The sequence below is a fragment of the Cydia fagiglandana genome, chromosome 11 (assembly GCF_963556715.1).
Source record: "Cydia fagiglandana chromosome 11, ilCydFagi1.1, whole genome shotgun sequence".
In the NCBI taxonomy this organism is placed as follows: Eukaryota; Metazoa; Arthropoda; class Insecta; order Lepidoptera; family Tortricidae; genus Cydia; species Cydia fagiglandana.
Genome location: NC_085942.1, coordinates 12,331,679 through 12,359,548, shown reverse-complemented (window position 1 = coordinate 12,359,548; position 27,870 = coordinate 12,331,679).

The following is a 27,870-nucleotide window of genomic DNA, read 5'->3' as shown; positions in this document are numbered from 1 at the left end:
CGTTATCGTATCTTGGTGATGTCTAAAAGATATCTAATAGATGTCTATTTCAAAATCCGTATCGGGCCCCATGACTGAAATGTAAAACTAGGTCCTGTAGTTTTAAAGTTGGTAAAAAGTGAGATAAGAATATTTACTAACGTTAGCAAAATCAAGCCTTACGTACCTAATTACCTGTTTAATGTGCGTATCATTTTCGTTTAGAATATTAATTTTATTTTCTGTTTTTTGGGAAGAACTTTAGTCAAGTATGCGACTTTATGTGAAGCCTAGACACAAATGAAAAAAAAAAACCTGATAATCAATCAACCAATTATTAAGCATTTATACAGTGAATAATTACGACAACCTTAAACCCAATTTCATTAAGTAGGTATAAAATACTTGTAAGTACCGTTAAAATGTCATCACTATTTTAAAACCAATCTGAGCTAGTGTCATTACCATTACAAAGCGTCAAATTTGGATTTAAAAGTATCCCATAAAATGATTCATTTTGTTAACTGTACGGAACCCCTCCCGTCGTATATCGAGTGTACTTTTCGGGCTTTTCTCTTAGAATCGGGCCGAACGCTAATTGGGGCCAAATTTTTTGCCTTTTCTCGAACAAATATTGGATTAGGCGCATAATTTGGGTCAAATAGACAAGTCCTTGAAGGTTTTTGATGGAATTTTCTTGAGTTATGTATCTAAGTTAATTGCTCTCTGAAATTACGTCTTTCTTTCTTGTGTAAGTAAGTATTAAGTTAGAATATAATGAATAATATCAGCTTTTGTATTTACCGCCAATCTCATTTTGTACAAAATTTTATGTTAAATGTTAATAATGAAGTTGTTGGTTCAAATGATTTCTTTCTTCAATGTTGTTACAATCCTTTGTTCAACATTTTTTAATCATTACAGTATAATAAAGTGGTTATAAATATAAATGTAATAACAATGTTTCAAAATGAACATAGACTATTTAATTTTAGGGTACTGAATTCTACAAACTATGGAGATGTTAAATTTACTAGGTACTTATATCAGTTTGGAGGAGGAAAAACTGGGAGTCCATAAGTATGAAAGTATACTGATGCTGCTGTAAGTACAACTTTTTCCCCTACACTAGTAGCTTGTTCAGTAGACTGTTAATAAAGCTGCAAAACACAGGCCAACGAAGGAAGGATCTTGATCGTTTTAAGGAGCCGCGTGAGTTGAGGTTCTTCTCTCACTCTCACTGTGGGTGAGTGTGAGCAAGATGGCTGCGCAGCACGGGATCGTGGATATAATTATTTTTGAGTTGTTAATTTAACAAAAATACATCATTATAACATCTAAATGCAAGTCTTAATTGGCCTTATGGTGCTACGCCGAGTTTTCTCTACTTACGAGTACTATACATATACGAGTATACGAGATTACACTACTACATGCTACGCGAAAATCATATCATAGGTTCGTGATGGTCGTATTATTAATGATAGTTTATTATAAGAGAATTAACACAAAAATAATTAATAGCGTGAATTAAATTGAACAATTAAAAATTCAGCCTCAGAAAAATTTGCTCAGATTGTTTTTTCTTTATAGAGTATTTCTTGCTCACATAAATAAGATTGACCTAACACTCGAAAGTGAACCGCGCAAGGTTGAAGCCACGGCGTTTTGTTGACGAATCATTTATCCCTATTACTCTTACGTAATTCTGTTTTAGTTAGAAAAGAACGCGAAGATTGAAATCGAAAAAAAAAATATTTTTTTTAACCACAGAAACCATCAGAGATAGACATCTTAGCAATAATTATTCTTCGAGCTCCGCAGTCTACGATTCCACATTTTTTCTAAGAAATAACGAGAGTTTTTATTCACTAATGAACAGCGCAGCTCAAGCATTCCGAGTCGCAGTAAATTACTCCTTTCCTTACCTTATATACTAAGGCAGGGGGGTGGGAGGTTGTTCGTTTGTTGACCACCGCGTTAGTACAATATGGATACGAATTTAGATTAATATTTTTTTTTCAAGAGCCTAGTTTGTGTCCCACTGCTGGGCAAAGCAGTGGGACACAAACTAGATTAATATTATTGGCTATAAATACCTTCTTATACGTTGATGCTGTCGCTAGATAATATAAGTCATAGATGCTGCTTAAATCATCTGTAAAGATGCACAAGGCCTAATTAATACTTTGGGGACTTTTGGGATGATAAGTTTACAAATCCCCAAAAAGACCCAGTGGCCAAGACTTAACAATGATTGTTTTTCTGACTATCTTTCTGTCTTTTTGTTACTACTGTACTGAAACAAACTTGAAGAAATTTTACATATTGAAAAGTTTAACTCTCGCGCTCTATACATAAGTTATATTATTTTGGGAAATCAATCACATGACTGTGTTAAAATTACAGTAAGCAACTTCCATGCATCCGTAGTTAAGAGGAGGTTTAAATTTGGGCACTAGACTCCATTGTAAAATCAAACCAAGAATTTGAAATAGCACAGGAAGAAGCGGTCTTATCGGTAAAAAGCCTATTTAAGCGTATTTAACCGTAAAATTCTAATTTCTTCCATCTTATCCTCGCTATTCCTTTACAGAGGGGGGCCGCCCGGGACCGAAGGAGGTCGGCGAAGCTGCGGAGGTCGCGTCGAGTGGTGCAAATTAATCTCCATACGTTGTACAACTATAGCGCCCTGGCCTCGCCCGCCTCAAGCAAATACATGTCCACACTTGTATACCTTATTCCATTGTTATAAGGCGAAAACTGTGTACATATCTTTGACGTTTTCTTTACAACTATGGCGCTTTGGCCTCGCTAGCCTCGCTTTGTGCAGGACATAATTGGGCTGGAAAATTGAGATTCAGCGTATCATGGCAATGTAATAAGCTTTGTAAGGTGCAGTCTATTGCTCTCACATATAGGTCACGTAAAGCGAAGTGTGGCTAAATACAAATAAAACTTTAACAACAAAGTGATGATCTAGTCAAAATGCAATCTATGCGTTTAATTTACTTAGATACCTAACGTAGTAAAAATATATTGCAACTGACATTCGGGACTCCGTAAGCGCGATGTAGAGAATGTATGACGCTTTATAGAAGGTTGCAATCTTTGTATTTAGATTTTATGACACGACGTCGACATTGACAGAGGAGACACCACACCCTTAACGAAATGTCATTCTTTCAATCATCAATTCTCTGTTCTCGCTTATCGCCTAATTTCAGTGAAAAAAAATTGAAAATTATCAATCTCTCAATTTTTCTTCACTGGATCGAGATAATGATAACAAATAGCGGTCACCCATCAGGCCGCTGCTAATTCGCTCGTTAACAGGCGCGCTTATGGCATGCAAAGCTCACGTCCAAACAACTATTAGTCTTGGACACTGGTAGGGTAGTATGGCAGTGGACTTTGTAGAGTCCGTTTTATCTTTAACACGGCTCGATTGAAAGAGACAGTCATCAGTGGCGTAGCTAGCATGGGTGGCACCCGGTGCAGAAATTGTGGGTGTCACCCCAAAATTCAATCAAAATTGTAAAATATATTTAAAAAGAGTAAGTATTTTTTGTTGAATAGCTCAGGATTTACTCCAGCGCTTTCATTTTACGATTTTTTATAGGTGGCACTACTGATGTTCACGGTCGGGTGTCACCCCCTGAGTGGGTGACACCCGGAGCGGACCGCCCCCGCCCCCCCCCCCCCCCCCCCTAGCTACGCCACTGACAGTTATTTACATGACAGCGTGGTAATGATAATCCACGCTGTCATGTAAATAACTGTAACTATCATGTCCGTGCTAGTGTACTTTAATTTTATACTTTCCTTCTTCCTCGCGCTATCCCGGCATTCTGCCACGGCTCATGGGAGCCTGGGGTCCGCTTGACAACTAACTTTGTTCGTCATTATCTACTTATTTGTAGGTTTGGTACCTAGATGCTAAGCATCATATCCGCAAGTTACGTCCTAAGGCCTCCTACACATACAACCTTGGAATCTTATCCAAAAAACTTGGAATCTTACCGCTGCCATGTTTATACATTTTGGAAATCTGCATGTTTGTAAAAAAGCATATGTATTTATTTACAACAGCTGAAAGCGCCTCTACTAGAAATCAACGGGATCCTGGAAGGCTGGTTCATAACTGTGTTCCTAGGACAGCACTATATTCTAATCACTGTTTTGTTATGTGCATGAAACTTTTTAACAAACTACCAAAAACGTTAAGAGAACTACCTGTACATAGATTTAGAAATAAATTGATGAAGCTATTGACTGATAAAAGCTATTACAGTGTAAAAGATTTCCTCTCTGAAGATATACAGCCAGATTAGGAGTAGTTTTAAGATTTTTGCATGCTAGTACAACTTGTATAGTACAAATAGCAGAATAAGCAACCAATTGTCACTTACCACCTAAGACACTATTGTACCTACTTATTCTTTGCAAATAAATACTTATACTTATACTTATACTTATAACCGCAACTCGACTGGACAACTCCATTGCGCGTCGTGTGACCGCATCCTCAAGACAAAGTTTGGTTTTGCAAGCCACATTAGGGCATTTCATAATCCGGATAAGAATTGTTGACGGAGTCGCCATTGCCGGATATGACAAAGAAGGGAGAGATTTGACGACCTGGCCTAGTGGGTAGTGACCCTGCCTTCGAAGCCGATGATCCTGGGTTCGAATCCCAGTAAGGGCATTTATTTGTATGATGATACGGATATTTGTTCCTGAGTCATGGGTGTTTTCTATGTATTTAAGTATTTGTGTATTATATATATCGTTGTCTGAGTACCCACAACACAAGCCTTCTTGAGCTTACCGTGGGACTTAGTCAATCTATGTAAGAATGTCCTATAATATTTATTTATTTTATTTATTTATTTGTATGTTTATTTAGAGAAAGATAGTTTAACAAAATTTTGGGTTTAAAAATCCGGATTTAGAGACGGATTGAAAAATTGGCGGATAATCCGGATTTTCGAAGTTAGAATAATCCGGATTGCAATCCCTAATGACATTACAATTATTTATTAAAGTTAATAAGGAAAAAATATTGAAACTAATTGATATAAATGAAATGTGAATTTATATAAATGTAATATGTACTGAAATTTAATTTTTTGGTCAATAAAGGCTTAAAAAAAATACTTTAGAGAAAGATACTTAATTATACTAATTCGCCTGACAAATTAAAAAAGCAAGCCAGAGATTGCTAGCTTTAATCAAATATTTCATGATAAATGTAAAGCCGTCTCCACACCGTACACTCCAGTAGCAGTCCAGAGCAAGGGGCGGTGTCCACCACGACCGCGACATTGATGTATCATGTCGGCTCAGCGCGGCCTCGTCTGTCCACTACCTAATCTCCATACATTATTGCACTGGCTATTGCTCAAATAAATGGTACACGAGTCTTAAATTTTGACGTTAACATTTAGGGGCTTACGGCTTTTACGTGTGTTTTATGTTAAGGATTTTATTTTCTTAACACTTAATGTTAGAAGAGCGCTCTGTGAAATTTAGATGCTTTGTAACATAATTCAATAGGTATGGCCATCGCTATCCAACGTGGTAATGCAGCAAGTGTGATGGGCACCTTTGCACGCGGTACAGCTCACGGAGGTCTTTTTGAATAGTTTATTTGTAGTTTATTGATAAAAAATACTTTTAAGAGTTTTAAGTTATTTTTTAGGATTGTTTATACATAGGTACCATTAACTACATTATTTTCTGAATAAAAATGTAGTAGTATACCCTATAATGGACGTGGAACCAGTAATGGGACAAAAAAACATAATTCCTCTAAAATAAGTATCTAAAAGTAGTTTATAAACACTGGCTGTATATTATCATAAATAAGAGCCCTAGAGCTGTTTCAGTTTGAAGTTTCATTAAATTTGGTTGCTTTTTAAGAAATTGGCGTCAACCCAAAAGTTGTCGTGTCACTGAAAAAAAATACCACTACGAATTCTTAACAACTTCGCTAAGAGAGGTGAGTTAATTTATTAAATTTCAATTAATTAATACTTGATGAAAACTAAAATGTGTTTTGTTAATTGCGTTTACCATGAGATAAGGTATACAACACACTATGTTGTGACTCCACAGATGTAGAAAAATAGTGGTATTTGGCCCAATCCCATTATAGGAGCTGTAAAACTGCGTACCTCCTATGATGGGACAATTGACAGAAGATGCTTGCCATGCCATAATTTCATGTTTAAACAATACAGAAGTAAAATGTAGTTACGAAATATATCAATCAGGAGGTATTCTCGGTCTTCGGATAAATTAATATCGTTTTTCCAAACTTTTATTTAACTTGCCCTGTTAGTTAGTGTGGGTCCAATCTTGGTAGCTGAATTTGAGCCACTTTTCGATTTCCGATTCAGTTGAAATTTTGTGTAAGTACGTAATTAAGTATGCAAATCGGATGATAATGCAATATTATGATAACATGGACCTAATCTGATGATGGAGACAAGAGGTGGCCATGGGAACTTTATCGCATTAAACCCTAACTAATTGTGTTTGGGTATATTAGAATTGTTTCGATGGATCTAATGCAATAATAATTGGCTGTGGAAAGAAAAATACATTCAGCGATAAAAGCTTATACCAAAAATTGATTTTTTTGCCGTAACTTATTCCCCATTTCAATATTTTATACTGATAGAGCAATGTCCATTATAGGGGGCCCATTACTGGATCCACGTCCATTACCGGGGGCCCATTACTGGAGCTTTGGTGTCCATGACTGGAGAAAAAAATCATAGTTTTAATTTGTTAAATATTTGGAAACTAATTGCTGTATCTTTGATACAACACGCCTAAAACATGAAAGACGGATAGGACTTTCATCTTTTAACACGCTAAGCGGTAGACCATTTACATGTATACGGGAAATATCATAAATACTCCAAATTTCCTCTTAAATGTCCCATGACTGGTGCTGTTACTATATATGACATTTAAATAACTATCTACTTTTCTTACACAACGGTAACAATTGTATATTTGCCAAATTAGTAGCAAGTTTCAATTTTTTACAAAAATGTACCTAGTTATCTGTTGCTATTTTGATTTTAACTCACTCTTAAATAAAGGGAGCATTAATAGCCTTCTATAATAGCTTGACAAATTATAAATGTATGAATGTTTAAATATCTTACTTTTTTTACGTATAATATGATGATGCCACGCCCTTGTAGGGTCCATGCTGTACTGAATGAAACTTAAACACCTGTATAAACACCATGGATTGCCTCGAACAAATGATTATGATTATAATACATAGTTGTTTGTCTTAATACATACAAATCTCACATGTACGTAGTCGTTACAGGCCGCGTAGCCAAGATGCCGATCGCTTACGCTCCGTAGCGATCGAAACGCAACTGTCACTGTCGCACTAATATGGAAGTGTGATAGAGAGACATAATGGTTTTCGTTGTCGAAGCGATAGCGATTGTAACCTTGGCTAGGCCGGCTGCACTTTTTCGTTTTAAGTATTCTCAAACTTATTCAGGTAAATGCCTTTATATTCTAACCTCTTAGGAATTTAGTTGTATCGATATCCTAAATGCCAAGCCCCAACGACAACGGGGCTCTGTAAGCGCTTTATTAATAATAACACCTCGACAACTCATGCATGTCTGGAAGCTGCGGGGAGGGCGATGCTTATGATATGAAGTTCTAGAAGAGGTAAATTCAATTTTTGGTACAAGATTTTATCACTGACTGTACTTTTTTTTCCACAGGCATTTAAAACTCATCGATACATTTTTATTCTATAACAACCTAATCAAATTTAGTTTGTTTTTTTTTATTACAGAGTTCCTATGGCCACCTCCTATTTCCATCATCAAATCAGTTCCACGTCATCATAAATGTTATAATTATGGTTATTGCGTAGGTATGCAAAATTAAACGCCAATCAGAAATCGAGAGTTGGTTGGAATTTTACCTTAAACATTTGACCCATACAATTTTCATACCTACTAACAACTTACTAATATGGCAACTTAAGTATCAGACGGGCATGGGCCATCCATATGGGTTCAAGTTTTAGTTAATTGTTTATTTTCATACTGTGTATTTTTAGGGGCCGAAAATTGTTAATGAAGACGCCACGAGTATTTTTTGACTCAGTTAAACAGCGTTGCATACAATATATTCTACGAGAAATAACTTACTTTGAAATAAAATTATAGTTTTAACGAATATTTTTCATTCAAGAAAAAGCAAAGAATGAAGGGTACGGGCGGGAAAAAAATGAATTAAATAAAAAAATCATGTCTATGGTTCACTCATCTGTCAAAGATGACAATTAAAATTAGGTTGGCAACAATGTATTTCATGCAATATTTTTTTAAGTGGTGATTACACCAAGTATCGTAAAAGTGCCAAAAAGATACTGCGTGTATGCACAAATACTTTTTTGGGTATGTGCACAACCCTATAAATGACAAATAAAAGTACGGGAGTAGAAAAATTTCATTTCAAGTTTCAACATCTACCTATGTCGGAAAATTGCGAAACTACGTCGTATTCTATTTATATTTACTCTGACGCTTCTTATAACTTTAGTTCATCGGCGAAGCGCACACAGCAATGTTTTCATTCGATCAGGGGATCCTGCCTCTGAGATGAAGTTTGGTATTAGAAACGCAGCATCCGAGACTATTTTCAGTTTTGTTTGTTAACTCTTTTTCTTCGATAAGTGTCTCAAGTGGAGAGATAGTTTATTGAATTGAACGATATGTTGTGCTGGTGGCAAGAAAGTTTTATATAACTATGTACATACACAGAACATAGGCCAGTACACAAAACTAGTGTAAATTCCTGGAATATAGACAGATGGATGGACGGACACAGGTTTTGCAGACGAGTCAAAAGAAACCTTAAACATTTAGAATAGCAGTTTTTGAAAATATTTTAAGTAGATACCTAAAGGCAGATAAACATAGATAGATATTTGTTAATTAATAACAACGTGTCACATTATCAACCGAGAAAGATTTGATTCTGACAAATGATAGTCACGACTGATATTACAGTTTCTGAATTTAAATTTACTCCGACACCGACATATATATTTCACAGACAAAACATCCTCCAGACTGAGCATAGTCGCGGTACCCCCTCTGCCGCGTATACGATAATTTTACTCCCTGTTCGAGTCGAAAGTGTCTCTGTGTGACGTCCGTGTCTTTGAACGGACCAATCACGGCACGGAATTTCGCTCACCTCGTCCCGCGCACCTCCGCATTTTTGGCATCATCGGTTGGATGAAACAATTGCTCTAAACTCGGTCTAAAGGATTCCTAGTCTATGATATACTTATACCAAAGACATATGTAACTTCGTATAAGATGAATAAAGTCTAAGAAAAAAACGTGCCTCGGAAATCAAGAAAAAGTCATTCTCGAATAGATGGCGCCATTACTTTAGCCTATTCTCGGCTAGATGGCGTTGACACCGTTTGATATTTAACAATTTTAACACATATCAGTGAAAGAACATGGGTCAGTATGGAACAATAAAAATTAAAAATCATTTATCGGTATACATATTTTGATTAATCTATACATTTTCAATTTTATTTTAAGTTTTAATCGTGTGTCGATAGATGGTAGTAAATGTACAGTCAAGGAATTTAAATTCCGACCCATTTCGTACTTTGTCACAGTGACAATCAATATGAAAGCCGCTAGAGACCTCATACGGTTGTCACTGTGACAAAGTACGAAATGGGTCGGAATTTAAATTCCTTGACTGTACCGTGGCTACAAAATTTATTATGGCAATAGCCCTCTATACTATCTATTCTCTTTGCTTATACGTATAAGCGCCTAGGAACCCATTCCTCATGAGAAGACACGTGAAACCCAAAACCGTTTCTTTGTTCGGAATTTAGATTCCCGCAACTATCCTCACGTACGGAGGTACCTATAGCGTAAAGCAGTGGTTCCCAACCTCTGGTCTGTGCACAGCTGGTCTATGATAGTTTTTGGTGGAGAATGGTGGGGGTAAGGATAGAATCACAATTACTTACTACTGCTTTAATTAGGTACTAATTACTTATTTTATAGTAACTGGAAAGTCTGAGTTCACTTGCAAAATAATCATAATCATTTTACGGTTAAGTACTTCCCAATTGCTAGGATTCTTTTTCGCCGGATTTACTTTAGGACGTCACAATCCGAATAGGTATAAGAGAATCCAATGCAACAAGAATCCGGGAAATTGGGAACTACGATCCGAGTATAACCAGTTTCTATTATTTCTTTCTACAATATCAACCATGAAACCACGACAATGGCAGGCGTGGCTCACTCCGCGATTTCGTCGCTTTGCTACAGGTAGCTAAAAGTTCATCCATTCGACCCCAATTTTGGGGTTTGCCATAAGCCGCGCGTGGCGCTGTCGCCGCCTAGCGGCCATATCTGTGCTGATCGTGACAGACGCGTTTTGTTAGAGAGTGAGTCTTCTGTACCTAGTAGGTACTATTATTTATTCTGTGACAATGGTCCGCTATTAGTTCATTATATTAATTATACATACAAATATACTGATTGACTACGCGTTCCTTGAGGTTTCTATTATATTAAATGAATATATAAGTACAAAGTGCAACTCATATAACACTTCTAATCTTTTACAAAAATCAGTACACATATTTCGATAAAACATAAAATTATTTTGAAAAGATATCCTAAGAAATATCTCAAGTAGTCATTGACAGAAATAGTTTGGCAAACGCATAACGCAACCCCGCGACGAATTTTCTAATCGCGTCCGCAGGGTGGGAAACATCATATTTCACACCAAGGGGCGGAGATGAGTTTTTTACGCATTACTGCTACACACGGAACCAAATTGAACGAATACGTCGCACTAATAAATTCTAATTCCGATTATTTGTAAGGGTTTTTGTTAGCGTCAGCAGGGTTATGAGATTTCGGAATGAGATTTCCTGGAAAATGGTGGCGATTATCATGAAATGTAATGTAAGTCCCAGGCATTTTCTTAGTATAATAAAGTTCACAAGGAATTGCTTAATCCGAAATAGGTACGAAATAAACAACAACGGATCATGTCGCAGGCTGATACTGATACCTAATATAAAAATCAAATGCGCTAAGTTTTACGTATGTATGTAAAATATATACGTACGTTTATTTTAAAACAACACTCTTTTTGTGCAGCCAAAAACACTAAGTAAACCAACAAACAACATGGTATGACGCATGAAACAAAAATTTAAACGACATTTTCTTTCACAATTTCCAAGCAACATTGCCCCTCATTTCTTTGCATTGCGATAATGTAGGCATAAATCAGAGCGAGTCCGGCGAAGGATCAAAGCCTCTATATATCAGGCTAATGCTGATATGATATGTTAAATAAATAGCGCCGCCCACAGGATATTGGGTCTGCCCGGGAATCGAAAATGAATGTGACGCGTAAACAAAGTGGGTATCGGAAAAATGAGAGTTTTTCGTTGTGTTAACTATGCGTCGTGAGCGTGTGACGTACTTTGTCACTTTAATCATTTCTCTGGCCCGCAGAGTAATGAAATTATTATAAAGGTGATTTTAAACACAATTAAAGAGCCTATAAACATTTTGTTAAGCCGTCGTACTGCTGAGTAGAAACGCTGTTAAGAATTCAATAAGTATAGAAATTCAAAGTGGTACTTAATTAAATAATTATTCCTATGCATACCTTTAAGGGCCACTCCACACTAGCGTCTTTCGAGCATCGTCATCTTGCCAGAGCCCGCGCAACAGCGACGCAACTTTTGCGTTGCGTCAACGTAGTTTCGGCGCGATGGCAGCAGCGTTTATCGAGCGCCAGCATCCCATCAGCGTCCACGCAACGTCGACGCGACGTCTCTAGCGTCTTTCGAATGTCGGCGTCTTGCCAGCGTCTTGTCAGCGCCCGCGTCAGGGCAAGAACGCTGTGCAAAACGCTAGCTGGCCCTAACTAAATGTGTCTCTATTAATTACATTTATGTAACATTGCTTAAGTACTTACGTAATTATTATTACAAAACATTATTAAAATGATTACGAAAACGTATTCACGAGCCGATAGAAAACCGGCGGATACACGACATCAGAATATATTCCCTACCCAGGTACCTAATCTAGTTTAGTATGTGAGGTGTGCCTCAGGATGGATGTGTTGGTTTTGCGCCCCTGATAAGTAGGCCTCCCTAATATTTCGTTCTGAAATGCTAAATAAATTGAATTTTCTGTAGCGGGGTTAAGTTTCAATGGGACGTCGGGGTAGTTTTCTTAAAATGTTCTCATTATAACAGTCATATATCGCTTTCATTACGATAAAGTTGATATTGTAAGTTACAAGCAGAGTGCTAGCTCATAAAACATAATATTTTATGTTAATGTGTGTTTGTTTAATTAACACGACTACTCTTCCCGTGGTTGGCACCCGTAATATGGCTATTGATACAAGTAAATTAATTAATACTTAATAATTTATTCTAAGGCCTGATTCGAAACAAATTTGACAAATTCAGAGTGATTTTTCTTGGATATTTTCTAGCTTACTTTATATATACACTACGACATTATAATTATCAGAATCACAAAATTATTATACCAAAAAAATTTTTTTTTATCAATTCTAAGATGATCAAAAAAATCAAATAAACGCCGCCGTCTTTTTAATTAGGCGCCAAATTGCTGTCAAAAACTTGATAAGTATGGAAGAAACTTGCACATAACTAATTTCCAACATAACCTGTTACCTAATATTATACCAATACTGAAAGGTAATTTCATTGCAATATCCATGAAACAATGAGGATCTAGACATATCTTCAAATATCTGGCGTATCAGGAATTTCGTCGATGTGGTGTCAGTTACCGGGCATTGGTTACTTTTCGACAGAGAAATCGACACCAACATCACTAAAAGAAACGGTTCGCAGCTTTAGTTTAATAATGCGGATTTCCAATATTACTTTGATAATATTTGGAGATGATCCACGATGTTTATGAGGCAATCAGCATGCTTAAGCCAGTACCCTCGAAATCGGACCAAAAAACTTGATTCAACAAAGTCCCACAGTATTGACCTATTGAACGGTATGGAGTGGAGTGTCCAAGGAATTAGTTCGTTAAAACAACAAAAACTATATGCAATATAATATTTCAAAATAAACATTGTTCTTGATAGGACTCAAACTAAGAAACTGTCAAAAAACACTGTCGGATGTATGATGGAGGGCATACAACAAAACTAACGACAGGAGCGGGAAGAAATGGAAAATGATGAATTTACTTATAAATAACAATTTTTAAACAAATTTTCAATAAATTATGGAAAAACAAATCTTGATTCAGCTAGCTTCAGTACCATTAATAGGGTTTTCAATTTGGCAGATTGAATTCGAATCAGGCCTTAAGTAATACCTATTAAAAGATTCTTCAATATTATTATGATTATAGCGGCAAATTACTATAAATATTACAATATTTACATAGCCAAGCCAATGCTCCGATCATTATGGTGTGATTATAGTTCAAAGGTCTTTATTTTCTTTTCCAAAATGTACTACTAAACCTTATTCAGACAACTTAGTAAACTTTGTAAAATTTTGCTCTCTTCTAACAAACACAAATTTCAAAACGACAGATGAGGACAAACGATGATCAAAGGCTTGTTAAACTTGACATGCGTTTATGAATAACGCCATTAGTGTTTTACATACTGAATTTTCCCTTTAAAATTCAAAACTATTCCAAAAATATTACACGTCAACACAACGCCTTACGTAGAATAAAACAATAGTTACCCAGCCAGGGCGCTCCACCTTTTAGTGTCAAAAGTGTGAGAAGAATATGGGTAAACAAATCCTCCAATTTCCATCACATTTATTCGAGGCTGACGTCACCCTACCTCCCCCCACCCCGTTATAGAGAGGAACGTGTAATTTCTTTGTAGATAGTGTGAACCGGCACACCCCATTGGCCCCGGTGTACATACTTATAAAGATAGCAAATATGTTGTCAACGGTAGATGGATCTGTGGGCCAAATTGTTGTATGTCTTTAGTGTAAAGCCATCGATTTCATGTGGGTTAAGGGGTATTAAACTGTTGTGATTATAAAGAAAACATCGTCAGAAAAAGTCTTTAGGCCAATAAGTTTTTGTTGTGGTTGATATTAAATTTAATACCTATAGACAATCGTTGTCGATCTTGCATGAGCTATATTTTACTACAGTTAAACATCATTAGGAAATATACTTACTAATTATAACTAATAAGCTGCTAATAGTTATAAGAAATTCTTGAATTTATAGTGCATAACTGTGAATAATATAGCTCAATTAGTTAATAATGATACCTAATTAATAAGCAATAATAATGATTACAATTAATAAATAAAAACCGGGCAAGCGCGAGTCGGACACGCGCACGAAGGGTTCCGTACCATAATGCAAAAAAAAATGGAAAAAAAGCAAAAAAACGGTCACCTATCCAAGTACTGACCACGCCCGACGTTGCTTAACTTTGGTCAAAAATCATGTTTGTTGTATGGGAGCCCCATTTAAATCTTTATTTTATTCTGTTTTTAGTATTTGTTGTAATAGCGGCAACAGAAATACATCATCTGTGAAAATTTCAACTGTCTAGCTATCACGGTTCGTGAGATACAGCCTGGTGACAGACGGACGGACGGACGGACGGACAGCGAAGTCTTAGTAATAGGGTCCCGTTTTACCCTTTGGGTACGGAACCCTAAAAAGCCTCCGAATAATCAGATAATCAGCTTTTTCTGAACTTTATTTTCGGAATACAACGGTATACGAGTAACCTAACTAATAACGTCCACTAATGTCTTTGCTTGATCATACTCATAATTCTAAGCACCAATTCACTAAAAGCTTATACATATCAAGATTCCATAATCACAACTCAAGGAAGGCATATTTCACGGCAACCAAGAATTGCGAATCTACAAAAAACAGCACATAAAACGTTATATTTACTATAACATACGTAATATTATCCAGTAAATTTAGGAAAAGGAAAGGACTTAATGGAAAGGCCGGTCCAAGCTTATCTAAGAAAGCGTAAAATTTATGTTAATGACACCCCAAGAAGGAAATAACGTAACGTTAAACCAAAGGAGAAGAAAGCATATTCCGTCGATAACGTGTCCCCGTTAAATGAGCATGAAAGTGACTATTCTCAAGGATAGGTGACATTTGGGATAATTTAATCTAGTGCACTAGAATTTACAGTTTAAGGGGCCAATTCGAACTTCTATTTCGATATGACAATAATGTCATTTTGCTATCAATCTTGCGTGCATATGCCTCGTACTTGTTCATATAGGTACATTATTTTGATATAATAATTTTAATATCGAATTGGCCTCTAAGTCGAAAATTAAGTGATCGGAGTGCGATATTTGTTTCGAAAGCAATTATTTATAACTATCATATTTATGTAGGTAAATAATTTCGAATGCTTATGGAAATTGGTTTTATATTAGCCTATGTCAAATAAGATTTGACATATGATGGAAGTCTCTCAAAAAAATGGAAGCAGGTACGTATATTTGCAATCTCTATGAAATATAAATCACTGGAAAATTAATGAAAATAGTTTCGGTGTGAAGATATTATTCGTATTATACATATTTAATTGTACGTATGTATATTGTTGGTTTAAGGTGGTTTAAACGCATAGGTTAGACAATTTAATGAGATTACTTTGAGGAAAAAAAACCGGGCAAGTGCGAGTCGGACTCGCGCACGAAGAGTTCCGTACCATAATGCAAATAAGGCAAAAAAAACGGTCACCTATCCAAGTACTGACCCCGCCCTACGTTGCTTAACTTCGGTCAAAAATTACGTTTGTTGTATGGGAGCCCCACTTAAATCTTTATTGTATTATGTTTTTAGTATTTGTTGTTATAGCGGCAACAGAAATACATCATCTGTGAAAATTTCAACTGTCTAGCTATCACGGTTCGTGAGATACAGCCTGGTGACAGACGGACGGACGGACGGACAGCAGAGTCTTAGTAATAGGGTCCCGTTTTACCCTGTGAGTACGGAACCCTAAAAAACGAATTTACTTCTAATTTATAGGTAGTGATATCATGTGGACTATAAGGTTCGGCCACGAAAGCCATAAAGCAAAGTTAAACTAAATGCATGAATTTCTAGCTCAACGAATGTAGCTTTTAAAATTCTTAACTTAACTACTGTTGCATCTCAGCAAACTGGTTTGTTTTTGTCATATCGATTGATATGAAGATAACCCCCAAAAACTAGAAGAGCACGCAAAAAACGTAGCTCGAAGCGACCAATTCATTCGTTCCCATATCCGGTTATCGCCGGTTTATCATACGCCCGGGGGCCCACTCTGACTCCACGCGAGATTATTTTAAGCTTCAACCCTTAACGTTTTGATTAAACTGCCATTTCGGGGGAACCTTTTACAGTGGCCGTTGCTGGGAATTAGGTATAAAAGAGAATGAGGTAGCTAAGTGGCAGGTTTTCCGGATTTTCTTTGGATGACACAAGGAAGATTATAGTTTATATATGTAGTTTAAAAAAAAATTTTAATTGGTTTTTTATCGTTCTTGCAGTTTGAAAACAAATTATTTAACACTGTACGAGTACTCAATTTGAAGCAAGTGTATGCTGTTTTTTTAGTGTTAAAGTATAGGTATCAATTTTTTTTAACTTTGACCACAGTAGGTAAGTTTTGATGTTTTCCACCCCTAAAAAAACTGTTTTTTTTTTCGATATACCGCTGTTTTTTTTTTCAATAAGATTTTCTTAAAAAGCAGAACGCAGCGGACTTACGATATGTTCATATACATATATAGATAGAACGACACTAAACAGCGGTTATTCACATAATTAATACCAAAAGACTAAGTTAAATATTTTAATGTATGGCTGCCTACAATTACATATTACACAGAAGTGTTATTGTTTTCTTAACCGTATTTTAAAAATATCTTCACTTTATCTCCATATATGCGAGCAAGCCATGGCAGTTACCTGAATTTAAAATTAATAGCTTTCCTTGTTTCACAACGAGAGCAATCATGCGAGGAGTCGTATTTCGAAACATGTGTTTGAATTTACACAAAGGTACTCAAAACGAATTGTGTGCATGTACTCACTCGCTCTAATGCTCGACATACATGGGTGCAAATGTAATCTGATACACGTTGAATTGGTATAGTGTTTGGGATGATTTTTTGTTCCTGAATACGACTCGGCTCGCAAGAGAAGGTCTCATTTTCTCTCTTTCCTTTATAATTGACGACCGGTCTGGCCTAGTGGGTAGTGACCCTGCCTGCGAAGCCGATGGTCCTGGGTTCGAATCCCAGTAAGGGCATTTATTTGTATGATGATACAGATATTTGTTCCTGAGTCATGGGTGTTTTCTATGTATTTAAGTATGTATTTGTATATTATATATATCGTTGTCTGAGTACCCACAACACAAGCCTTCTTGAGCTTACTGTGGGACTTAGTCAATCTGTGTAAGAATGTCCTAAAATATTTATTTATTTTTATTTATTTAATTTTCTCGCCCCACGGCGGGTCGCGGAAAAATGCAGAGCGCGTTAAGAGGGCGTAGAGGAGGGTAAATTTTCAGATTCTGTCAAATTACCCCATTTCACACACAAACGCAGCTCACGCACACTACCTCAATTTACTGGGACAGGTCAGTGACCCCTAATGTTTTTTTAAAGGTGCTGTTTCGAGTTTAGTGTTAACTACTAACCTTCTTTGAGGAATTCAAACTGTCACAGCTTTCCTTTGTGAGAAGACAGAGAAAAAACACTTTTTTATATATAGCTTTCCTTGTTTGTTCATGTCATGTCATAGGTATGTGACGTATTAGGTAATTAATTATTTTCGTTGTTGACTTTTGTATTAAGATAGGTTCAAAACGGCGACCCTCTTAACTGTCCATCGGTGGACCTTATGCCTTTTGTAATAAGGTTTACGGACTGTCAGTTAATAGTGTGGTGGTGGGCAATGGTAGGTATGCGGTTTGTAGACAGACCGAATTAAACCTAGGAGTTTTATTATTAAAGATATAAGAAATCATCTACTTTACCTACTCGAAAAAAGTGGACTATAACTAAAATTATCCCGTTATTAGTTATAGGTCTTGTAACATATTTTTTTACAACTAAAGACGCTTATTATATTTCACTTATAACTTAATTTTTAAAGCTCTGTTAATAATAAAGCTTTAAAAACATCTAATAAAATTCAGGTACTACACTTATACTTTTGTAAGTCAGTAAGTGATGCTTACTTAAAACTTATTGGGAAATCAAATAACTCATAATTATAGGTAATTATGAGTTATTAAAATATATAAATTTACTATTTCATCTCATTTCATCCCAATCCGCATTGGGCTAGCGTGGGGACTATAGCCCAAGCCCTCTCACGCATGAGACGAGGCCTGTGCTCAGCAGTGGAGCGTATATAGGCCGAAATGATGATGATGATTTCATCTCATACGTTCAATAAGGCCCAGGACCGGGCCTTGTCACCCGCACTGACAGAGGGCCTTTTTAGCCCTACATAATATTAAAGAGCTGTGTCCCGGATAGTATTTTTTTCTGTTAGTTAGTTAGTTCTGGTCCATGACGCGTCCTGAAGTAACTTATACAGTGTGTAATCGTTAAGTGTAGCCAGGCTATAATTCCGTAAATATAACAGATATCAGAAAACTTCAAATTGATATCAAAAGTGCATTACCCAATGAGTAAAATTACATTTATAACTTTTTTTAAATAAAAGTAGAAATATCTCAAACATTAACTTCAAACCCTCCCATACATTTAGTACGACGACTCACCCCTCAAAGAACGTCGGTGTCGTAAGAGACAAAACTGCTTGTCTATTAATATTAATATTAATGTATTTTACTCATTGGATTACGCGCTCTCTATATCAATTCGAAATTTTCTGATATCTGTTATATTTACGGAATTATAGCCTGACTACACTTAACGATTACACCCTGTATATCATTATATAGTTTATAGCCTATATCGATAGAATATATCGTTCTTATGAGCGTATTTGGTGGGCATACCTTATTAGTAAAAAGGTCTACTGCTTTATACTCGGAGTAATTAACAATGGAGCCGCCATTAACAGGCGTTCCCCTCTGTCGAAAATAGGCGGCCAATGGTCAACCACATGTCAACCATATGTATGGACTGATGTTTGGCTGACTTGACGTACCTATACATTTGATGTGCCCCTCCCCCGCAAAAAACGGCAGACTATTTTGTACCGAAAATTTTAGACATGGCGTCTCCGTTGGTTATATCCTCTAAGGCTTTATAATAGGGTGGCACTGGTGGCAGAAACTCATTTCATTTGTAAAATTATCACCTGTAATTTATCTGTAAAATATAAAAACATTGTATTCACACTTTTCAAATGCCAGATGATTATTTTATTTTATTTTATTTCAATATTTAATGTTTGACTTGCCACGTGCGGTGCCACAATTATTATTCAGAAAAAATATATGAGTGCCTATTTTAAAGTGATACTTTTTAGAATGGAGAATAAATGAGCAAAATTTAACAATTTTTTTATTTAGTACAAATCACCACACTGTGATTGTAAAAAAATACATATAATATTCATTTATTGTGCAAAAATCAGTTTATTTGTATGAATCGTTATGCATACCTATAACGATTATTTAAAAACTGAATTCCTCGTCCCTAGATTACACAAAAATGATATATAACTTGCCCTAGTTGCTAAGAGCATGAAGAAATATAGCATAGATTGGACCGGGGAGCCGACCATTTCCCCTCTTCCCTTATTTTTGGTATACGGTACGATCTCGTTGCTACCGGACCTTATCAGCCCATTATTTGGTAATAACGGTATGCAAGGCATCTAACACAACTAATAAAACCTCCATGAACAGAAATGGGTGACATATTTTATAAGATTTGACAGTATTCAAGACGAATCTTCAGATTCAGAATCATTAAACGGCAATTAAGCCACTAGTATTGGGTTGCCTATAATCATTTTTCTGTGAATGTACTCGTAAACCTCTATCCGTTAGTATGCGATTCATTAATGGACGCACCATGGCCCAAATCGGGACACAGTTCTTTAACACGTAATGTTAATAATCAGTGAACATTATTAATTACGCTCAAATGCTTAAGTTTCAGTACAGGTAAAAGTACATATGAGCTGTACTTTTAATTGTTAGTACAATCGGCATCAAATAGATAGTGACGGCCAAAGTGACCAAATATAGTTATAGGATCTAAATGTGAACGAATAAGGTCAGGTGAGGCATATAATAAGGCCCACCTTTATATTAACTGAAATAGTTTTATTAATAATCAGGATATAATGACCAAACCAATTCAATATATATTTCTCATTTGTTCATGTTTCTTACACTGTTACTGTTACTGTTACCGACACAAACACCAGAGAGGAGGAGATCAAAATACGCATCCAAAACGCCCTGCGGTGCAGTGCAGCCCTCCACAAAGTGTTGGTGTCCGGGCTTCTCAGCAAACATACAAAGTTACGGATATATAAAACCGTTATACGGCCTATCCTAATGTATGGCTGTGAGGCCTGGTCCCTAACACTAAAAGAAGAAGGTCAGCTCCTGGTAGCAGAGAGAAAAGTTTATCGCAAGATCCTGGGACCTATTCAGAGAGATAACGGCACCTGGAGGATCTGGAAAAATGCCAAGATCGAGGAGTTAGTGGCCGAACCCAATATCATCGGCGAAACGAAAGCGCACAGACTTCGCTGGTTCGGTCACCTACTCTGAATGGGAGAGGATCGGGCTGTCAAGAAGGCGTTCTTGGGACGACCGACTGGTAGCCGTCCGGTGGGTCGGCCCAGGTATCGCTGGGAAGACAGTGTGGCGGCGGATCTACTTCAGCTTCGCGTCAGTAACTGGCAGGAAGTTGCGCAGGATCGGGACAGGTGGCACGCTCTCGTTTCGGAGGCCAAGACTCTCTTTGGATCGCTGAGCCAAAATAGTTAGTTAGTTCATGTTTCTTAATATACCAAAATAGTTATAAAAATATTCCGGCGCTTTTAAAAAATCAATTTTATAAAAAAAACATACCATGTTGGTTCGGGTTCGGAACCGGGCCTTGTTACTGGCACTGACAGTGGGCCTTCTTACAATTAGTCATAGTACAAGTTCAAGAATAACAGAAAATACTACCGGGCCTTATTAGCTTTTATCATGAATTAATTTCATCTTAAATTTAAAATGGTCTATAGTAAAATACGGCCTACATGAGTCATGGAAAAACAAATTGTATTTTATTTAGTACCTATATGTTGTTCAAAATCTTCAGTAAGCTAACTTATAAGAGTCTATCTATTGTAATTAATCTAGATTGACAGTTTACTTAGCAAATTGTACTTTTACCTTTAGGTTTTATGTCGGAAATATTTCACCCAATTTGTACTGAAACATAAGCATTTGAGCGTAATTAATGATGTTTACTGATTGTTAATCTTAAATATACCTATTATGTAGGGCACTTAAATTATTTTAGCGGACCAAGCGGATGTGTATGTTTGTGGACCACTTTTTTATTTAAATAATTAAATTGTAATTCATTCAAAAAAAGTTATTACAACTAGGGATTTAGATACCTCACCTACCTTATTACAAAGCATTACAAAAATGTCCAAAGGCCAAAGCCACGCCGATAAGACTTAAGACCTCATAAACGACTTCATAAATATAAAAGTTCACTGAAAAAACCCAAATTCATTTCTGATAATTTTATTTCGTTACTGAGTTATCGTTTTGCACCGAATATCAATGAAATAAAAGCACGTTGTTGTTTGATAGATACATTTATATAAACATCGTCACATGAAACCAATATAGGTACTCGTAAACCAGACCACTGCGATGCTACTGGCTTTAAATATCTTTCTTTCAACTGATGATATAGCCACAAAAACCCGCTGAAACTGCAGGTCGAGTCTTGATTTCAATTTCTTGATGATATATCATTGCATTAACTTTCAAAGCACATGATAGCTCTTAGAATAGCAACAAAACTGGTTGAAACTAAGAATTTTATTGCTGAAATTATGTGAACAATATTGCTTCGTCTTCATAAATAAAATTTTAATAGTTTATATTGTTTAGGCTAAAATGTGAAGAATTTTGTTGATAAATTGTTTATCTAGTATATTGACATTATGTCATATATGTTTTTAAAATGACGTAATATGAATACCAGCACAATGAAAATTTATTCCAATAAGAAATAACAAATCTTCAAACTTTTTTCATTTTAAGTGAATTAGGAAGAAGCTAATTACACTGATTTGGTTGTATTAATATATTTTATTAAATAATTTGTCATATGTTTTAAGTATTATGACTTGTGAATAAAAATAAATCGAAATTTTAATGACTCTAGATCTCCGTGTGACGTTATTTATTTACCCTATTTATTTTGAACACAGTTTTTCACTGGTATCATCATTCGTATACGGACATGAATTTCTGTCAATATATATGCCAAATCGAACTGTCAACTTGGGAGAAAGAAGTACGCGTCCGCTTCCAACGGCCCACAGCGGGCATCTGAGGAGAAGGAGAATTTGACAGATATGGCGGATGTATGGAAATTATACGAAAGTTTACGTTTACGATTGAATTTCTCTGTAGCCTTTAAGAGGAAAAATAGGAAAAGCCTGATTCGTTGTAGTCCAGTTATCTGGCTTTCGAAATCACTCGATTTTATAGCATGAGCATCGATTTTTTTATACAAATTTTACTAAACGCTGACACTCGTTCATCACGTTTTAGGTACAACTTTGCATTAGTGTATTTATTATATTGTAAAACATTTCAGATTTTCAAGGGTGATTCGTTGTAAACACACTCTTTGGGATAATAATGACATTTATTATAATTTTTTTTATCAAGAGATGTGAACGCTAGCGACTAAACGGTGACTGCCTTTTTCGCTGATTTTGCTCGATGCAGTCTTAAGGCGCGTTGCAATTTTTACATGTTAGACGTATGGGATGAGCCTAGCCTTTTGTATTAGGTTTCGTGTTTAGAATTAAGTTGAATATTTGACAGGGGCGACCGGCAAAGACGTGAAAAGAGTTTTATCTTTACAAAAGTCGTTGGGTCTCGACAGTTTTCAGTCTGTTTTAAGTATGTTACTGCCAAAGTATAAGACCAAGCACATATGTTTTTAGGTGGCCAATATAAGTAATGGATAGCTGATGAATTTTAATATTGTTAATACGGTCATATTAAATTGTCTTTCAAATTTTAGTGTTTGTTCCTTTTTAATTTTATCAAAGGTTAGCTGTACGGATATGATAGTCGTTCTTGATGTCTACGACATCAGCATGTTAAAACGGTGTCCGTCACTTTCTACCCTACGCGGGGTTAAAAAGTGACAGTTATTTTATCACGTGGATAAAGCCATCCATAATACCTACGCCTGCTGGAAAATCCCTTCTCTCTTTTAGTGATAATTTACTTCCATCTTTTACTTTGTCTACTTTATGTAAACTTGTTGCTGTGCAATAAAGTGATACATACCTACATATTTTCACCATACCTACCTGCTTTATACGTTTAGGCTCCTCTTCACGTTGGGCCAACACCAACACCAACGAGGGACGCATTTATGCGTTAGAGGGAGCAAGTGATATTGCTATCTCATTCTACCGCATGGCTGCGTCCCTCGTTGGCGTTGGCGTTGGCCCAACGTGAAGAGGAGCCTTTTAAGACCACCACGCTTGTACAATAAAAGATAAACAAACAAATCCGAAAATGTCATCAAGGCCCCCCTAGAATTCTAAAAGGATGTCCACAATCCCGTAAAAGCAACCTCACACTTAATGATCCCAAACGGGCTACAGGAGAATACTTCCATTGATTTATACCACTAACATCCAGTCTCAAGCCATTTGCAATCCGAACTATTCCAAATAAAAAGGAATTCCACGTACAAAAACCTGGGGGAGAGAAATAAAAAATACAATAATTCATAATGGTGCCTGGCACTTAATAACTGCCTGACACCATTGGGAAATATAATTTAATTTTTCTTTCACTCCATCTTACTTTTTCGCATTGGAAAACGTTCCGCGATCTCTTTCGAACATTTTAGCCCCCCTCTTCCCTGGAAAGTTCGGTCCTTGGGTTCTGGACAAGAGATTATGATTATGCATTATATGATTTATATATATGGTAGTAAGGTTGAGTTTATTGCTTATACGCCGATTGGAAAGGATTTTTACTATTATTTAAAGGTAGGTACCTAATTAAATAGTTCTTTTCCATCCCAGATTTTTGTTTTGTGTAAAGTTTGTAGCGTACCTAGCTTGTTAATGTATTTCATTTTTATTTTTTTAACTATGTTATATGTAGGTATATAATTTTATTTTGTTTTGTAGATGTAATATGGGTTCTTAAGACCCATTAATTATTTTTATGGGTCTTAAAAACCCTTGTTTATGGGTCTTGAAATAAATGATTTTAATTTAATTTTTTTTAAACTCGTCATTTTAACGTTGTTCAAAAAATTCATTTTCGTTGGTAAGGATATCATAGATAGACAAAAGGTTAACATTTCTTGATACTACTAATCGACGCATACCTATGACTAAAGACAAAATCTAGTTAGCCCCAAGCAACGTACGTATATAAAATATAATAATATATCGTATATCCAAGCCATCTCCAAATATTCCCATCCTAAACATATTCAGATACCAACAATTTCCGCTAGCAATCATTCAACATACCTTAACGAAGATATACATTTCTACCGATATGTAGTTTTATGTAGGGAGAAGGTGGGGTTATATTATTATGGATGGCGGGTCGCTCTTACCAACATTAGAATATTACGCTCGCACCTGGTCCCAGGCGACCCCGTAAATATATGTAGTTTTTGTCTAGTTTTACGGATATCTATATCGCTAACAGCAAAGTGAGATTTTTGCTTACAAATACAGATTCTAGGCGAGATTGTAGGGATTACGTAACTGTGTACTGGAAATGCACCAAGGATTCAAATTAAAAGGCACAAAATAATATTAATGTGATATGGCAGACAAGGTACAGTCAACGTTAAAAGACGCAGATCAATCAGAGTACCTAACCTACGCGTCAAAAGTATAGAGCTACTATTTTCAAACCGCTTATCAAAAAAGAATTATATCTCTAATCTCTCAATGCAGAACGATTATAGTGAATCTAATTTATAAATTCGACAGGGGGTCCCTTTGTTTCCCATAAAGTTGGATTTTCGTAAGATCATTCTATAGATGGGTTAGGTTAGGTTTGTTTTATGGCAATCCTGAAAAGTTACGCGTTTATGAGAAAAACCAATTATGACTAACGAAAATCGGACAAACAATACATTATGACTTAAAACTATTTGGGAAACAATAGAGACCCGACAGTAATAGAGACTTTTGAACTCGAACCGTGTAGATTTATTTCTAATAATATATAAAAAATGTCAATAATCCTAATATGAATGCACCTAGCACCATTTAGAGTGTAAAGAAACATGACAGTAAATATAATAATAATAATAATAAGTGTCAAAAGGGCCTCTACGTGTTGGCTTCGGCTCCGCGCACGCCTCCCAAAGGTCCGGAACACCATTGTTCCGTGATGGGAAAGACATACAATAATAATAATAAGGCCCTCACGGGACCCGATGTGGACCTGCTCGCGTCGGTGAACTGGTTACGATTCGGGGACCTCTTCGGAGAAACCGCGGGTTTTGCCTGTGCAATTGCAGACGAAGTGATGATGACGAACAACTATCGGAAATATATCCTGAAGGACGGTACGGTCGACATTTGTCGGGCATGCCGCCGTCCCGGAGAGTCACTCAGGCATATCATTTCCGGTTGTTCTCATCTTGCTAACGGCGAGTACTTGCACAGACATAATCTCGTAGCCAGGATTATTCACCAGCAACTTGCTCTTCTATATGGCCTTGTGGACTGCGAAGTACCGTACTACAAGTACTCACCTGCGCCTGTTCTCGAGAATGGTCGTGCCACGCTCTATTGGGATCGATCTATCATCACTGACAGGACTATTGTAGCCAATAAGCCTGATATTGTGATAATAGATCGATCGCAACGTCGGGCCATGCTCGTTGACATCACCATCCCCCATGATGAGAATCTCGTGAAGGCCGAGAAGGACAAGTCCAGTAAGTACCTAGACTTGGCTCACGAGATAACCACCATGTGGGATGTTGATTCGACGATCATTGTCCCGATAGTCGTTTCAGTGAACGGTTTAATAGCGAAGAGTCTCGACCAACATCTCGAGAGACTCTCGCTAGGTGGTTGGATCAAGGGACAGATGCAGAAGGCGGTGATCTTGGACACGGCGCGGATAGTACGTCGGTTCCTCTCTCTGCAGCCCTGACCACCGGTAGCTTGGGCCTTGCCCCGCTGCTGGCGGCACCCTAGGTTAGGTTTTTTATAATGTGTTTATATGTATTTTTATTGTTTTGTAAGTGTTTTTATATTTTACTTTTATATTCATATTATAAAAATACCTAACCTAAGACGATAAATAAATAAAGAGAAAATAACCCCGCGGGGGCAGCTTGTGGCGAGCTGACGGTGAGTGGCGACACCGCGGACCCCTATTCCAGAAGGCCCTGTCATCTGGCCCTCGCCTCTGTGCTTGCCTTGATTGGCCGGCCAGAGTGGAGTCGCAAGAGCGGGACCTATGCTCCAGGTTGGAAGTGTAAAATGTCATAACGCCGGCGGCCCTTGAACGGATTACCGGGATCTGGCTACCGCAGACTCACCTCTCAACAACTTCATAGCCACTCCAAAGTGTTGCCCTGTTGTCGCACTGTGCGTGCGGCCATTGCGGGGCCCACTCAATGAGTAGGCGAGTCACCACCTGTCTTACACAATTTTGAGACTGATTGTCACGGCAGGTGTCCGCTAGTCTCTCCCATAGCCCATTATCCAGTCCATCCAACTTTCAAATCTATAGCCTATGACCTTAGTTCCCATCGCAGCACAAAAGTGCTGTACTGCACCTGGCGGGGACCATCTCCGGATGTATCACATTGTGCGTTCGGGGATGGTATCCGCCACGTGTATCCCTTGCTTTTAGATTAAAGTGTCTTAAAGGGCCTCTGCGCTGTTGGCTTCGGCCCCACGTACGCCTCCCAAAGGTCCGGGACCCCATGGTCCCGAGATATGGAAAAGACATACAAATAATAATAATATATTCTTTATTGTGCACCACATAATGAAAAGGAATACAGAAAAAGAACAGATATTACATTAGGTAACAACAGGCGGTCTTATCGCTCAAAAGCGATCTCTTCCAGACAACCTTTGGGTAGCAGGAAACCAATAACTTACAACAATGAACGGGTAGTGCAGATACGAGATTACGTAGAATACTAATAGAATAGCCTCACATATCAAGAATAAATATAAAAGATATATTAAAGAATTATTCTAAGTAAATACAATAAATATATAAAATACATATATATATATATATATATATATATATATATATACATATATACATACATAAATAAATAAAGGCAAATTAAGGCAATGACAGATAATGGGATTTTAAAAGGTTTTTAAATATGGAAAGCGATTTGGCGCATCTTATATCCGACGGCAAAGCATTCCACAATCGAACAGCCCGAAAAGTGAAGGAGGTATTATAAAATTTAGAAGAAGAAGAAGGAGGAGCAAGGAGATGCTTCTCCGCACACCGCGCAGAAGAGAGATATTTAAAACGTTCTTTAAGGTA